Source organism: Marmota monax, unplaced genomic scaffold (assembly GCF_021218885.2).
Source record: "Marmota monax isolate L192 unplaced genomic scaffold, Marmota_monax_Labrador192_F-V1.1 WCK01_AAM20220418_F8-fsc00005, whole genome shotgun sequence".
Classification (NCBI taxonomy): Eukaryota; Metazoa; Chordata; class Mammalia; order Rodentia; family Sciuridae; genus Marmota; species Marmota monax.
The window spans coordinates 27,991,015-28,001,026 of record NW_026692254.1 but is presented as its reverse complement, the minus strand read 5'-3'; the positions used below and the strand labels follow the sequence as shown (position 1 = coordinate 28,001,026).

At 41.3% G+C, this 10,012-nt stretch overlaps 1 pseudogene; it reads left to right on the top strand.

Annotated features, from left to right (window-relative positions):
- The first annotated feature begins 403 nt into the window (after nucleotides 1-403).
- LOC124089414 (high mobility group protein B1-like) overlaps nucleotides 404-10,012 on the top strand; it is a 60,692-nt pseudogene continuing 51,083 nt past the window's right edge.

Genomic DNA, 10,012 nt, shown 5'->3' with positions numbered 1-10,012 from the left:
GTGTTGCCAAGGATCAAACCCAGTGCCTCATATGTGCCAGGCAAGCGCTCTACCAACTGAGCCACAACCCCAGCCCAGGATTATGGCTTGCACATGATACATCTGGGAAACGTTTCCTAGGCAGAGGAATCATTAGTGTGTAAAAACAGAGTCAAAGAACAGCATGACTCCTCTTTCAGTGGGGGAAGAGTTGTAACTGGTTTAGCATGAGTCAGTCCCATGCAAAGAGCAATGAGCCCTGTGAACCAGCTGGAGACGGAGGAGCGCCCAGGGCATCAGGGGCTTGGTGGGCCTGGTTAAGGAGTTAAGGTTTTGTTCCAGAGGCAATAGGGAGCCACAGAAGTTTTACACAGGAGAGTGATTCCCTCAAGTTTAGTTTTAGAAAGATTATTCTGGTAGCAATATGAAGGTCAATTGGAGGAAAGGAGACCAGGTAGGAGTGTATGGCAGAAATCTGGGCAAGAAAACCTGGCAGCCTGAATTCAAATGGTCAATGTGGAAAGAACAGATTCAAGAGACATTAAAGGGCTGGGGATGTGGCTCAAGCGGTAGCGCACTCGCCTGGCATGCGTGCGGCCCGGGTTCTATCCTCAGCACCACATACAAACAAAGACGTTGTGTCCGCCGAAAACTAAAAAAAAAATAAATATTAAAAAAAAAAGTAAAGGTTGAAGGATCTTGGAAATCAACTAGATAAGGTGAAAGAGAAGTATCTCAATAATGTTCTCCCTATTTGAGGCTGAATGTTAGTGAAATAATACTGTTAAAAATTTAAGTCTGGGGGCTGGGGCTGTAGCTCAGTGGTAGAGCACTTTGCCTTGTTTATGTGAGACACCAGGTTCCATCCTCAGCATCACATAAACATAAATAAACAAATAAAGGTATTGTGTCCATCTTCAACTAAGAAAAATATTTTTAAAAAATTTAAGTTTACACACACACACACACACACAAAGTTGGTTTCACTGGCTTTCTTTTCTTTTCTTTCTTTCTTTTTCTTTTTTTTTTTTTTTTTTGCTGTGCTAGGGTTTGAACCTAAGGCCTCACACATGCTAAGCAAGTGCTCAACTACTGAGCTACATTCCTGGACCATTTTTATTTTATTTTGAGACAGGGCATCACTGAATCGCTCAGGCTGGCCTTAAAACTTCAGTCCTCCTATCTGTTCTCCTAAGTAACTGGGATTGCAGGTCTAGACTACCAGGCTGGGCTTCTCTGCCATTATTTTTGACAGAAAAATATTAGAAGCATTCTGAATTATTTTTGAGGGGTATATACCCTTAGGTTGAGACTGGAGACCCATGAAACTGATTTAGCTTAGAGGAGCCATGACTTGGGGAGGCCACTCTTGTTGACTTCTTTTTCTTTTTTAAAACTGGGGACTGAACCAACCAGGGACTTTGAGGATGTGAGACAAGCACTTCACCTCTGAGCTTCATTCCAGCCCTGGTTGTTTTTTTGTGTATTGTTTCTGTTGTTGTTGCCTTGCTGACTTCTAATGGGAAGAGCTAAGGAAGATGGTACAGGGCCATTTAGGATCACTGAGGCCCTTGTTGGGCGTGGGGGCTCACGCCTGTAATCCCAGCCATTCAGGGAGCTGAGGCAGGAGGATTGCAAGTTCACAGCCAGCATGGGCAATTTAGAGACACTGTCTCCAAATAAACAAACAAACAAAAAAACTCAGTGACAGATAAGAAAAATATGGTTGTACATGATGTGGAGAAAAATAAATTAGATAATAAAATATAATAGGTAATAAAAATATAAATTCTATCCAACTGCTCTAGAGTCTGTTGAGTTGCCTGGTTGACATGTTACATTTGCAGTGAGATGTGTGTCAATTGTGATTGTGTCATTTAAATTTTTTAGAGGCAGTCTTTTTGGAGGCAGTCTTCTTGCTGTCTGTTTTTTAGGTTGCAAACATTTTGCTAGGCTTCGGCACCGTGCCACAGTCCCTGGTGGGTGAGGTGGCTCGGGTGTGCCAGGGTCAGTGGGTGGCCGTTCCAGGGAGTCCATGCTGGCTCTAGAGAAGGAGTTTTCTAACTGTGAGGAGCTACCTCCACCAGAAGAGCTTCCTGTTCCTGGAAGTAATTGCATTTCAAGCCAGCTACCATCTATTTAGCACCTGGTGTGTGCCAGGCACAGTCCTGCCATCAGAAGTGCTGCAGGAAGAATTATTGTCCTCAAGGGGAAGCAGGGAGACATGATCTTTCTTTCTTTTTTTTAAGAGGAATGAAAAGTTTATTTTGGCTCATGGTTTCAGAGGTTCAGTCCATGGTTGGTGGACTCGGGGGCTGAATGAGGCTGAATATCATGGCAGCCAGGGCCAGGAAGCAGACAGGAGTGTTTTCAGGAGTGCCTACCAACCTAATGATTTCACAGGCATGAGGGCATCATCTATCAGCCTGCCACTCAAAATGTGATTGCTGGACTGGCAGCAGCAGCTGGTGGAAGCTTGTCAGAGATGCGAATCTCAGATCCCACGTGGACCTACTGAATCTGAATCTGCGTTTCACTGATCCTCCACAACTGTGTGCACATTAAAATTTGAGAAACACGACTCTCATTCCCCAACTCCATTGATCTTACCAACAATGCCAGCCCTGAGCTGAACAGTGCTATAAGGTTTATTTATAATTATAACTGATAATCACAAATGCACCTCCCCTATGGGCAGCTCAGGGCCTCAACAGAGCCAGCTGAAGGCCTGGGCTACAGAAAGCCTCACAGGATGTTCCTTAGAGAATATCACCTCTTTAATTATCTATTTTTATTGATATATTTTTGTTTAACTTAAAAATCAGATGTCTGTTTATACATACATATATATGTGTAATATATATATATATATTTTTTTTTTAAATTTTTTATTTTTTAAGGTGCCAGGGATGGAACCCATTCTTGCCCATGCTGAGAGGGGCTCTACCATGGAGCTCCACTCCCAGCCCCCATGTTTTTCTGACTAGAAAAGGATAATGCATTTCTTAAAATTGCTAAGCGTTTGGAAAATATAGGAAAAGGTAAAGATGAAAATTAAAATGCCCCATTAAGCTCTCCTCTAGGGGTAACCACTGCCGCTATTTTATTCTATTTTCTGCAACTATTTTTTTCTACTCATAAACACACATGTATTGATCTAACACTTTGTCTGCCATAAATGTAAATATTTTCCTGGGATTTGATGTTTTCTGAAAAAAATATATTTTTTAATAGTGAAAGTTGTACATGATTTCTTTTTCTTTCTGCTCCTGGGGATTGAACCCAGGGATGCTTCACCACTGAGCTACATCCCCAGTTCTTTTTTATTTTTTTATTTTGAGACAGGATCTCACTAAGTTGCTTAGATCCTCGTTAAATTGATAAGGCTGACCTTGAACTTGCAATCTTACTGCCTCAGCTGCTCTAGTGACAGGGATTACAGGTGTGTGCCACCACATCTGGCCATTTGCCCATGCTTTCTATGACAACTTCAAAGAACGCTGATGGTCTACAGCAAAAAGTGAAAGTATCCCCCTTACCCTCACCCAGCCCTGGAAAATCCCATCCAGAGTTAACCACTGTGCACTATTTGGCATACATCTTTCTAGACTTTGAAAATGTATTTGATGCATGTTTTTTTCATTTATTTATTAAGAGACAGTCTCTTTATGTTGCCCAGGATGACCTTAAACTCCTGGGCTCAAGCAATCCTCCTGACTCAGCCTCTTGAATAGCTGCAACTATAGGTGCCTGGCACCATGTCCAGCTCATGTATGTTTTAAAAAATAATTGTAGGGGCTGGGGTTGGGGCTCAATGGCAGAGCACTTGCCTAGCATGTGCGAGGCCCTGGGTTTGATCCTCAGCACCACATAAAAATAAAGAAACAAAATAAAGGTAGTGTATCCATCTACAACTAAAAAAAATTTTTTTAATTGTGTTTTTTTTTTTTTTTTTGGTACCAGGGATTGAACTCAGGGGCATTTAACCACTGAGCCACATCCCCAGCCCTAATTTTTTTTTTTGTATTTTATTTAGAGACAGGGTCTCACTGATTTGCTTAGTGCCTCACTTTTGCTGAGGCTGGCTTTAAACTTTTGATCCTCCTACCTTAGCCTCCAGAGCCTCTGGGATTACAGTTGTGCACAACCGCGCCTAGCAAATAATTGTATCATACACACTTTTCTGCCTTTGTTTTTTTCACTTGACAACATATGATGGGTATCTTTCAATGTCAGCTCTGAGTTGGGTGGGGTGGATTTGAAAGGGACTACAGCCAGGGTGAGGCTTTGGCCCTGAGCCAGGCAACACTGGGAGGCTGCGCTTGCCAATCTCCAGACAGTTTCCCAGAGGAGCTCAAGTACATGGATCCACAGCAGCGAGGATCAAAGCACCACTCGCTGCGTTATTAGCTGAGCAAATGACTGACACCAGAGAGGCTCAGGTGTGAGAACCAGCACAAATGTGCACCCTGATCCTTCCATCTTGTTCCAGTTCCCTTTCTCTGCAATGAGTGACAGGAGAGGGGTTTCATTTGACACTGCTGGGTGATGACAGGCCAGGGTGTCAGAAGGTAGCATCTCTAATTTCCTGGTTCTCTCTCAAAAGAGGTGCTAAAGTAGCCAGCTATCCAGGGTGGAGCTCTGCTTGGGCAGGCATTTACTGAGTCTCCTTGATTCCATTGTAATGGTGGTAACAAGTAACACACGGTTCCTCTGTACCAGTCATGGTTCTAAGTATGCTTTCTGTGTATTTCCTTGTTTAATTCTTATAAGAGCCCTGGAAAATAGATATTATCATAATAGTATTTTAGAACAATGCAATCTTACAAAGGAGAAAACAGAAAAACAGAGGCACAGAATGGTTAAGTACATTGTCAAAGGTCACATAGCTAGCTAGCAAATGTGAAATCTGGATTTGAACTCAGGTAGCCTAAAATATTTGTTGTTGTTTTCTTTTCACTACTGGGAATTGAACCCAAGGGTGCTCTACCCCTGAGCTACATACCCAGTTTTTTCATAAAAATTTTCTAAAATTGTGAGAGAGGGTCTCAATAAGTTGTCCTGGCTGACCTCAAACTTGAGATCCTCCTGCCTCAGCCTCCCAAGTTGCTGGGATTGTTGGTATAGGCCACAATGCCCGACTCTAAGTTCTCTGTTCTTAGCCACTCTTCTGTTCCTCCTCCCTAGAGAGGTAGTAATGGCATTTGGCTATTCATGGGACCATTTCTTCTTCCCCCATGCCACATTGCCATAGTGTCCTATTGTTACAGTGATGAGTAGGCAGCTCCTGTGGCAGTCACATGCAACCATATGAGTGTTGGACCTCATTTGTCTTCCAGGGCAGGAGGTCTTGGATAGTGTGAATTCGCAGGTCTGGTCCTGTCTGTCCCAGGTTCCCTCAGGACTCCAGGGTAGAGGCTGGAAGCTGGGCTGGAGCCCAGGGTCTAAGTCAGGAAATCTGGTCAGCCCCAAGGTAAGGAACTTGAAGCTGGTCAGCAGATCCCAGTGTGATCACAGAGGTGAGCATGGCCATGCCTGCTAGAGGTAGCTTGGGAGGTACCAGAAGCAGGATGCAAAGGGAGGGGTTGCACTGGGACAGCAGAGGAGAGGTGTGTCCACCTGGGTAGCCCCTGCTAAACAGAGCCCAGATGAAGCTTCAGCATTGCCTTCTCCTCCAGGATTTGAGTATGGGAGAAGGGCAGAGGCTCTTCCTGAATACACAAACGCGTACATAGCAAACTCATTTTTTTTTCCTAGGGATTGAACCCAGGGGCACTTCACTATTGAACCACATCCCCAACCTTTTTAAAAAATATTTTATTTAGAGACAGGGTCTCACTAAGTGGCTTAGGGCCTCAATAAATTGCTGAGGCTGACTTTGAACTTGTGATCCTCCTGCCTCAACCTCCCAAGCTCCTGAGATTATAGGCATGGGCCGTCACACCCACAACTCATTCTTTTTAACCACTGCAGTCGGGAGGATGAATCTACTCGTGGAAATTTTGGTTTTCTCTCTCTGTCATCTTTTAAATATAAGTAAAGCTGCAGTAAATTAATCCTACCACCTGGCACCAAACTCCCCATTTTTCCAGGTCGTTTTTTATGTCCTCTGGGGAAATTTCATAATTTTCTTCATCAATCAGCATTCCACAGTTCTTATTGAACTCATTCCTAGGTAGTTTACAGCAGTTATTATTGTGAACTTATTGTGTATGTGTATGCAAGTACACACATATTATAATTTAGTTATGGTAGTTTTGTTTTTCTATTGTCAAATCTGCCAACCTTTTCCTTTGTTTTGGCTGGTTTTGTTACTAGGCTTAGAAAAAGGGCTTTACTTGAATATTATGGAACTGATTGCTTATATTTTCTTTCAAATTTTCGTACTTTTGCTTGAAAATAAAAGTTTCGAGTTTTTCGTTTGCTTTCAATTAATGTGGAGGAGGTTTATGTAGCATTTGCTATGAGGCAAAGCTCAACTTTGTCTTCCAAATTGTTAGCCAGTTGAACCAATGAAATGTATTGAACTACCCATCTTTTCCCCATTGATTTGAAATCCCACCTTTACCACACATCAGATTCTTATATGTATTGAATCTCTTTCTCAGTTTTCTATTCTGTTCTATTGATCTGTTGGCTTATTCCCCGGTCAATATTACAAAATGACTTTATTTCTTATTAGAAAAGCAATAAAGGCTTATTACAGAAAGATCAGAAAATACACAGTCACACACACAAAACCACAAAAAAACACTTGTGATTGCATCCAGAGATAACTATCCTTTTACCTGGGCGTATATCAATTAGGACCATTTGATTTATATAAAGGTGTACATATTTATAAAGTAAAATGAAGATCACGCCACATGAACAGTTCTATACACTTTTTTTCCCACTTCACAATACTTCAGGAATAACTTTCCTTGCCATAAGCAACCTTCTTTTTTCATGTTTGTGTGTGTGTGTGTGTGTGTAGGGTGTGTGTGTATGTGTGTGTGTGTGTGTTGCTGGAGATGGAACCTAGGGCCTCATGCATGTTAAGCAAGTGCTTTACCACGTGAGCAAGAGTCCTAGCCCTTTTATTTATTTATTTATTTATTTATTTATTTTTGAGACAGGGTCTCAATAAGTTGTAAGGCTAGCTGAACTAGGGATCCTCTTGCCTCAACCTTCTGAGTTGCTGGGATTTTGCAGTAATTACGTGGTGTGCCACCAGGTCCAGCTGTGCTCGACTTTCATGGATACCAAAATAGGTTTCCAACCTTTGTACCATCCCATTAGCTGCATCTGGAGAATTCTAGGTGCTTCACCACCTTGTTAAATTTTGATTTTATGAATAATTTAAAAAATGTCTTCACCAAAACTCATGTAGAAATTTAATCTCGGGCTGGGGATGTGGCTCAAGCGGTAGCGCGCTCGCCTGGCATGCGTGCGGCCCGGGTTGGATCCTCAGCACCACATACAAACAAAGATGTTGTGTCCGCCGAAAACTAAAAAATAAATATTAAAGTTCTCTCTCTCTCTCTCCCCAACCCCTCTCTCTTTCAAAAAAAAAAGAAATTTAATCTCTATGTGATATATTAAGAGGAGGGACTGGGGCTGGGGTTGTGGCTCAGTGGCAGGGCACTTGCCTCGCATGTGTGAGGCACTGGGTTTGATCCTTAGCACCACATAAAAATAAATAAATAGCTGGGCACGGTGGTGCACGCCGGTTATCCCAGTGGCTCGGAGGAGAGACAGGAGAATCACAAGTTCAAAGCCAGCCTCAGCAAGGGTGAGGGGCTAAGCCACTCAGTGAGACCCTGTCTCTAAATAAAATGCAAAATAGGGCTGGATCAAGTGCCTTTGATTTCAATCTCCGGTGCCAAAATAAATAAACAAACAAATAAATAAAATAGAGGTATTATGTCAATCTACAACTAAAAATATTAAAAAAAAAGAGGAGGGACTACGTTAGGTCTTTAGGAGGTTTTTATTCTATGCATGAATTAGTGGATTAATGTGTTCACTGCGAGTGGGTTTGTTATAAAAGCCAGTTTGACTCTATCTCTAGGACATGTCTGTCTATGTTATGCCCTGTGCCACCTTGGGAGTGGAGTCCCAACCAGCAAGAAGGCCCTCACCAAATGTTGCCTCTCAACCTTGGTTTCCCCGAGCCTGCAGAACTGAGCTGAAAACCACTTTCATTCTTTATAAATTACCCAGTCTACAGCATTCAGTTATAGCAACAGAAAATGGGCTAAGTGGTATCTTGCTGTAGCTTTAGTATACATATTCATAATGACTATCCATACTGAGCACTTTTCATGTGCTTATTGACCATTTAGATATTATTTCTTGTGAAACACTTATTCAAGTCTTTTATTTTTTTCCCTATTGTGTATCTTTATTTCTTATTGACTTTTAAAATTCTTTATATTTTCTGAGCATGAGCTGTATTTCGATTATAGTTGTAAATATCTTCTATTGTGTGGTTTGCTTTCATACTGTTTTTTTTTAAAAAAAAACAGCTTTATTAAGATATAATTCACATGCCATACAATTCACCCATTTAAAACATGTAATTCTATGGCTTTTATTATAGTCATGGATACACAACCATCACTATAATCAGTTTAGAATATTTTTACCACCCCCAAATCAAATCTCACATCCCCTAGCTGTCACTTTCCAACTTACCTGTTACCCCCAGGTCATAGGTAACCACTAGTCTACTTTGTCTCTACAATTTCCTATTCTGGACATTTCATATAAAGGGAATCATATAAAATGTGGTCCTTTGTGTCTGGCTTCCTTCATGTTGCATGTTTTCAAAGTGCATCCATGTGCTAACATGTATCAGTATTTCATTTATTTTTGTTGCCAAATACTATTCCATTTTATGTATAGATCATATTTGATTTATCGATTCATCCATTGACTGACATTTGAGTTCTATTTTTTTTTTTTTTTGGTACTAGGAATTGAACCCAGGGGCTCTTTACCATGGAGCCTTGTCCCTGGACCTTTTTAATTTTTATTTTGAGATGATCTCACTAATTTGGCTGAGGCTGGTCTCAAACTGGTGATCCTCCTGCCTCAGTCTCCTAATGCCCTGGGATTACAGGCATGTGCCACCATGTCTAGAGAGTTGTTCTACATTTTGACTACTAAGAATAATGTTGCTGTAAACATTTGTGTACAAGTCAAATGTTTGTATTGACATATGTTTCATTTCTCTTGGGCATATCCATAGCAGTGGGATTTCTGAGTGATATGGTAACTAAATGTTTAAACTTTTGAGGAACTGCCAGACTATTTTCCAAAGTGGCAGTACCATTTTACAGTCCCACTAGCAGTGTATGAGGGTTCCTTCCAATTTCTCCAGATTCTCGCCAACACTTTTCATTATCTGTCTTTTTGAGGATTGCCATCCAAGTGAGTGTGAAGTGGCATCTCATTTTGGTATTTCTTCGCATTTCTGTGATAGCTAATGATATCAAACATCTTTTCATGAGAGTATTGGCTATTTGTTTATTTTCTTTGAAGAAATATGTATTCAGATCCTTTGACTTAAAAAAAAAACACCTTTTTAAACATTTTAATTGTACATGGACACAATATCTTTATTTTATTTATGTGGTGCTGAGGACTGAACCCAGTGTCCCATGCATGCGAGGCAAACACTTTACCACTGAGCCATAACCCCAGCCCTTGACCTTGTTTTACATTGAATTGTTTGTCTTTTTATTACTAAATTGTAACTGTTTTATTTTTATTTTTTGGTACTGGGAATGGAATCCAGGGGGACTTTACCACTGAGCTACATCCCCAGCCACACTCCTCCTGCTCATTTTAAATTTGGAGATGGTCTCACTAAATTGCCTAGACTGGCCTGAAACTTGCAATCCTCCTATCTCAGCCTCCTGAGGCACTCTACTATTGAGCCACATTCAAAGTCCTTTTTTATTTTGAGACAGGGCCTCACTAAGTTGCTGAGGTTGGCCTTGAACTTGTGATCCTCCTGCTTTAGCCCTCCCTTTCCCCTTGTAGT